The sequence below is a fragment of the Mobula birostris genome, chromosome 10 (genome assembly GCF_030028105.1).
Source record: "Mobula birostris isolate sMobBir1 chromosome 10, sMobBir1.hap1, whole genome shotgun sequence".
Lineage (NCBI taxonomy): Eukaryota > Metazoa > Chordata > Chondrichthyes > Myliobatiformes > Myliobatidae > Mobula > Mobula birostris.
In genome coordinates this window covers 108,724,451-108,731,413 of record NC_092379.1, presented here as the reverse complement: position 1 = coordinate 108,731,413, position 6,963 = coordinate 108,724,451, and the positions used below count along the sequence as shown (strand labels likewise).

Genomic DNA, 6,963 nt, shown 5'->3' with positions numbered 1-6,963 from the left:
GCTGGATCAATATGTTGCACCCAGGTTCGGTCCTCAGAAATGTTGACATCCAGGAATTTGAAATTTCTCACCCTCTCCACTTCCGATCCCTCTGTGAGGATTGATTTGTGATCCCTTGTCTTACCCTTTCTGAAGTCCACAATCAGCTCTTTGGTCTTGCCGATGTTGAGTGCAAGGTTGGTTCTGTGACACCCTTCAACTAACACACAGTCATATACATAGAACCATAGAACCATAGAAACTACAGCACAGAAACAGGCCTTTTGGCCCTTCTTGGCTGTGCCGAACCATTTTCTGCCTAGTCCCACTGACCTGCACACGGACCATATCCCTCCATACACCTCCCATCCATGTATCTGTCCAATTTATTCTTAAATGTTAAAAAAAAACCCGCATTTACCACCTCGTCTGGCAGCTCATTCCATACTCCCACCACTCTCTGTGTGAAGAAGCCCCCCCTAATGTTCCCTTTAAACTTTTCCCCCCTCACCCTTAACCTATGTCCTCTGGTTTTTTTCTCCCCTTGCCTCAGTGGAAAAAGCCTGCTTGCATTCACTCTATCTATACCCATCATAATTTTATATACCTCTATCAAATCTCCCCTCATTCTTCTACGCTCCAGGGAATAAAGTCCTAACCTATTCAACCTTTCTCTGTAACTGAGTTTCTCGAGTCCCGGCAACATCCTTGTAAACCTTCTCTGCACTCTTTCAACCTTATTTATATCCTTCCTGTAATTTGGTGACCAAATCTGAACACAATACTCCAGATTCGGCCTCACCAATGCCTTATACAGTGCTGTAGTAATATTGGTAGTGTTATACTTTGTTCTGTATTTCATTTGAATATGTAATTTTTACTCAGTTAAATTGTAGTTTGTTTTTTTAAAACTGTTTCATGACCTTCAGCTAAATGGGGTAGCCACTTAACAGGGTCAAAATGTACAGGTCCCGATGTATACCAATTAACCAGAATCCACTGTATCTGTTCCTGAACCTAGTGGTGTGGGACATAAGACTCCAGTACCTCCTTTCCCATGACAGCAGCAAGAAGAGAGCATGGTCTGGATGGTGGTTTCATGCTCTCAGTGAATCTGCTTCACATTTTTAAGAACATTGGTGCACTGGTGCTGTTTTGCACAGTCCCTCGAATGTGAAGTCCAGTGTGGTGATCAGGTTTACCTGATTTCTCTCATTTATCAATCTGCACATAAGCATCTTATGTATAAAGAAATGGAAGTTCCCCCTTTTTTTTTGCATTACTTGGCCCATCCATGTACTCATTAATTGTTTCTTCAGGTCCTTGATTGACTGTGTTAAAATGCACTGGATTAAAATGTGCCTCCAAGGTCCTTACAGTGTCCTTGTTAGAGACTTTGTAAATCATAGCAAAAATAGATTCAACAATGTCTCATTTGTCTCCAGTCTGACCATCAGCAACAGCAATATTGTCTTCCTCTTTTTGCATGTGGTCACATTTTGTGTCCTCCCCTGGGACCTTGACAATATTGTTTATTTTCAAGAACATTTCCATCCATTCAGGAAACATGACTAAGGCTGGTCATACTTCTGGATCTCACTGACATGTCTGCCAAGTCCCCTGCCTGCCAGCATTACTGCTCCTGCTGGAACATCCTGCTCTCTGTTAACTTCACACTTGATTTCCTTTCTACTTTATCAACTACCGTCTTTGTTGCTACCCCATCCGTAGGCTCTTTGGTTCTGATACTTACTAAGGTCTTTAAAGGACAGTTTCAATGAACCTGTAACATTTTCACTGTTTTTTCTCTCTCTCTACAGATGCCACTTGACCTACTGAGTATTTCCTGCACTTTGCTTTGATTTCAAATTTCCATTCTCTGTATATTTTTAAACCAGTTTGTAACACAATGGATTGAAAGATGTTCCATATGGAAAAATAGGTTCTTAAAAAGATACACCAACCCTCACGTATATAACCTTGTGCCAAAACTTTTCTGTGATCCTCTGATTCAAAATTTCCAACTAGGCCAGTCTATTATTCATTGAAAAATACTGTAGTGGTCCCCAGTAAACACTGCGCTCATCAGAATGGGAGGAGATTCATTGGACTGAATATTCCATGTGATCATGTTCTATCGAATGCATTGTCATTTAAAACAGTAGTTCTCAAATCCTCTTGCATCTGGGATCCCTTTTCAAATGGATTAGTTATTAGACCAATACCCAATCATATAATAATTCTCAAATTCACTTGTGTCTGGGATCCCTTTCCAAATGGATTAGTAATTTGACTCATACCCAATCATATAAAGGTGCTGTATGTAAGGTGTGCTTTTTAGGGCTGTCGATAGCGACAGTGCTGTTGCCAGCCAAAATGAAGCCAACAGATAATTTCCCACTTGATTCATCTAGGTGACCACATCCTGTAAGTAACTGCGGTTGTCTTAATTTACGTACAACTGTCTTTTGCCTTCTGCACTCTCTGGAGAAATACTGTAACCTTTTTTTATTATTGAGAACGTGCTGTCATTTCTGTTTTCGCTGATCCTTAAGTAGATGCCGTTCTCTGAGTAAATTTGCTCACTGTAAGTCACACACACCACTTTCAACAGATCATGAGCAAAGTGTGCCTGCTCCACACTGTATGGTCCTCCTAGCCTTGGTGTGATATTTGACAATGTCTAGACATGTTCTAATCCTTTGTCAGCACTGCTGACTATCTCAGTATATGATTCTGTTGAACTGTAGCGACAGCAAATTACAAGTACAGACCCGCACATCTAGGCTAAGATGAACAAAGACACTGCTGAATGTAACACACATCAAAGTTGCTGGTGAACGCAGCAGGCCAGGCAGCATCTGTAGGAAGAGGTGCAGTTGCCCATCCTCTGGGTCCCCCCCCCTTGTCTTTCTTCCCGGACCTCTTGTCCCATGATCCCCTCGTATCCCCTTTTGCCTATCACCTGTCCAGCTCTTGGCTCCATTCCCCCCCTCCTGTCTTCTCCTATCATTTTGGATCTCCCCCTCCCCCTCCAACTTTCAAATCCCTTACTCACTCTTCCTTCAGTTAGTCCTGACGAAGGGTCTCGGCCTGAAACGTGGACTGCACCTCTTCCTAGAGATGCTGCCTGGCCTGCTGCGTTCACCAGCAACTTTGATGTGTGTTGCTTGAATTTCCAGCATCTGCAGAATTCCTGTTGGCTGCTGAATGTAAGCTGGACAATACACAGATGTCTGTGCAAGAATGAGTTAGGCTGTTCCAGTACTGTATAACTTCATAGCTCTTCTTGCACCAGCCGCCTCCCGTGAAACAGTGTCCCACGTTCTTTGAGTAGATTTGCTTTTTCTAAATTCCCTTACGAATTTCTTAGCCACCATCTCACAGCAGAACTCCAAAAAAATCCCCTACCAATTCCACGGTAAGAATTTTGGGGTTAAATTCACTCCAACAAATCACTTCGCAGTCAGGTCTCCCGAAGAAAATCAGACGTCGTGCACACTTATTGATATTAAATGGTGTTTTTGTTGTAATTTGGTGAGATATTTTCTCCATTTCAGATTTCAACTGCCACAGCCGTTTACACAGTGTCAGTTGTGCAATATTGGCAGGAACAGTGAAAAGTAGTGTTTTGTGTATGGTGATTCGAAGAACATAATTTACATTGGGCTGAGTTCAACAGCAGAGGATATAGCATTCTACCTTGAAAGCTACAGAAAATATTGAAACGCTTCTTGCAAAGACAAACATAGACCTTTCATTCCAAACAATTTCCCTCGGATGAATATTTCATTTTCACTGGGTTATTCTTATGGAAACATGGCCAATTCGACCACCTCAGCTGGATCTTGCTGTGGATTTAAGAAATCCTCCTTGTCTGAGAAATCCATTTCAGGTTTTCCTGTTGATGATAGCTGGTTATTGAGCCGGGTGTGCGCGACATTTGGAAAGAAATCCTGTTCAGGCAGGGTGCGAGGACTCGCTGTATATTTCTTCAACTTGCAGTCGAATTGTTTCGTGCGCTTCTTCCTCTTGACAGCTGACGTGATGTATCCGAGATGGTAAAAGTTTCTTTCTTTCGCCGCTTTGCTGAACTTTTGTGAAAGTTTTGAAAGTCTTGGCTGTCGCTTAAGAGGAACCTAAGGAAAAGAATGTCGAGTCTGAGTGTGAATTATTTCAGATGCAGTAATTGTCTGGGTTACTTCCTCCAGATCTGATTACCTTCATTCGAGCGCTGTTTACGCTGTCACCCTTGACCATAGAGGATTAACCCCATGTCTATTACCCCCGCTCTTCTTTTGAAGTGTTTGTGTTTGAGACCATCGTACCTTTAGTGTAAGGTATGGAACTGACTCAGAAACAAGAGGAGCTTGTTACGTCAACGCCGCTTCCCCAGTTTTGATTTACTGTAGAATTTGTGAATATGGACATCCAGCAGCTGTAAATTATAAGTGACCCAGTCTCTACAGCTTTTATATTAGAGAGGTTCGGATGTCCCGAACCCTGAGAAGGAACTTGCTAATTTCTCTGCTTAGAAATCCAGCTCTAATTTAACCATTACTCTCTGTTGCTCTAATTCCCTGCCAGAGGCAACTGTTTATCTGAATCTGCCTCCTTCACTTACTCTCTGAATCTACGTCTTTAATAACTTGAATTGTCTTGATTAGATCGCTGCTTGACTGTTTAATCTCAAAACTGAGATTCCGGAAACAGCTCTCGTACTTAACTATGCAAACCCCGGTACAATTACTTCTTCCGAAGACAATATGTTTTCTTTTTGAGGTTTAAGGCCCAAAACTGACTAGAAGTAATATGGTAAGTGGACCAGGGGAGATAAGAACTTTGGACAGAGTATTGTTGATAGGAGAATTATTGAAGCAGTGAAGGATTTAGGAAAAGTTAAAAGTTTCAATGTCAGCACTCCCTGGGCGACAAAACAAACAGAGGTGGAACTAAAAATAACATATGGCAAATGCCAGGCTCAGAGAACAGACAGCAAAAAGGTAGATTCAGACTGGATTTATGAAGGAATATTACGTATGGATTATCAGGTTAGTAGAACGTTTGTAAAAAGATTCTGTTCAGGCAGAGTGTGAGGACATCTGTACTCTGGCTTTACAGAACATTTCAGAATTGCCTTTCAAATTTTGTGTTGCCTTTCTTGTAATCACCAGGTTAATATCATCAGAAATCTGCCCCTGACTTCTTACTGCAAAATGTGTGCTAATATTAATCGAAAACAACAGCTTGTCAGTATTATCTGAATTCCATGTTTTTGGTATCAGAGGATTCTGGAATTACATATTTTCAAACCTTTGGAAGATGACAAGTAGGCATTTGGGGTATTTGGCTCTTTGTTAAATAGCAGGTCATGATAAACCTTTTATAAATTCAGTATTTGGCTCAATCTGTGTTCTTAAACCCCTTTCCTTCACTGCAGCTCCCAGTCTCTTAATATGAAGACAATTTTTTCATTTTTTCCTGATTTTGATTAACCTCTTTAATCAAGGTGTTGATTACTTTTTTTCAATAAGAGAAGGGAAGGTGCATTTGGTAAGAATTTAATCAAATAAAATTCTCTGTATCTTTATAAACATTTTTCTTTTCTGATTGCATGCTATGTGTGTATTTTATATACTTCTGTAGCTTGCTAATTGGAAATGCTATCCCCACCATGGGGGTTCCATTCCAGGAGTTGCATGCATGCATTTTAGGCATTTTGGAGAGGTAGACTTGTGCCTTTTAGTGTTATGTAAAAGTGATAAAGGCTCCGATTTTCTTCTCTCTTTCTGAAATTCAGCATTGTAAAGGAGAATGGGAGGACCAGTCAGCATTAAACTCCCCCTTTGTACATTTGTTCCTACGAATTCAGTGGAACTGAACTTGCAGAAATAAATAGGGCCAGTGCACAATACTCCCTCCTAAGCTTAACGTCTGTGATCAAAGATTAATTTCTCCTTCACTTCTTAATGCTGGTAGTTATTATTTCAAATGCTCACAGTCTTGTGTGTGTGTGTATCTTGCCCTAGTGTAATTTATTTTGCACAAATAAGTTATGTAAAATTTATTTTAATTTAAGTATGTGTTAACTTCGTCCTCATTTTGTTATGTGCTGCTGCTGCAGCAAAAACGTTTATGTGCTTTGTGTGTATGCCTCTGACAACAATCAACTTGAACTTAAACTGTGAGCTTTGGGGTAAAAGTAGAGGAAGGAAGCTATCAGTATGAGCACAAGTAGACTTTCAGTTAAATCTACATTCCAACAGTTGTTTCTGGATAGCAGGGTGGGAAACTTGGCTAATTTCTTTTTTTTAAGTTCTCTGTGTCCCAGAGACATGGATCAGTTATACAATCTTCAATCTCTGCTATGCTGTGATTGGCTAACAATGGGTAAGAGAAATTGACTGAAACTTTCCTAGACTGTTTGATTCAATGTCACACACAGGGCATTGTACTTAACTATTGACCCATTGATTTGTGCCATGGATTTGTTATTTGTACAGAGTGAATGCTTCTCAATTTTCATTGTGATATGGTATCCTATAATTCTTCCTCTAACCTTGATTTAGAACTTGCCATAAGTTCCTGTTAAGGCACAATCAGTATTTGCTGTATCCTACCTCATTCTGAATCTGTCACGGTTGCTGGTTAATTTGAGAGTAAAGTTTCACTAGTTAAACTTTCCAAAGTTAAAGAAAGTAGATGAATGTTCTTTTAATATTTCTGTGCTGTGAGAAATTCATTGAGAAGACTAACTTAGCATTTCCCGTGACAAAATCAGGTTAATATGAATTAGCTAACTGGGTAAAACACTCAAAATGCTGGAGAAACTCAGCAGGCCAGGCAGCGTCTATGGCAAACACTACAGTCAATGTTTCAGGCCGAGACCCTTCAGCAGGATTGGAGAAGAAAAGGTGAGGAGTAGATTTAAAAAGCGGCGGAGGGGAGAGAGAAACACAAGGCGATGTGAAACCGGGAGGGAGA

General features: G+C 40.6%; 1 protein-coding gene across 4 annotated transcripts in view; it reads left to right on the top strand.

Moving 5' to 3' along the window:
• Window positions 1-3,897: 3,897 nt before the first annotated feature.
• The window catches only part of LOC140204240 (synaptotagmin-like protein 2), a 115,165-nt gene continuing 112,099 nt past the window's right edge, over window positions 3,898-6,963 (top strand). For 2 of the 4 annotated variants that reach the window (XM_072270786.1, XM_072270783.1), the window contains exon 1: window positions 3,898-4,040. The gene's annotated coding sequence lies outside the window, so the exon portion shown is untranslated. Of the gene's footprint in view, window positions 4,041-4,088; window positions 4,320-4,775; window positions 4,795-6,963 lie in introns of those variants that run through there. The other 2 variants (XM_072270784.1, XM_072270785.1) reach the window with 2 other exon arrangements.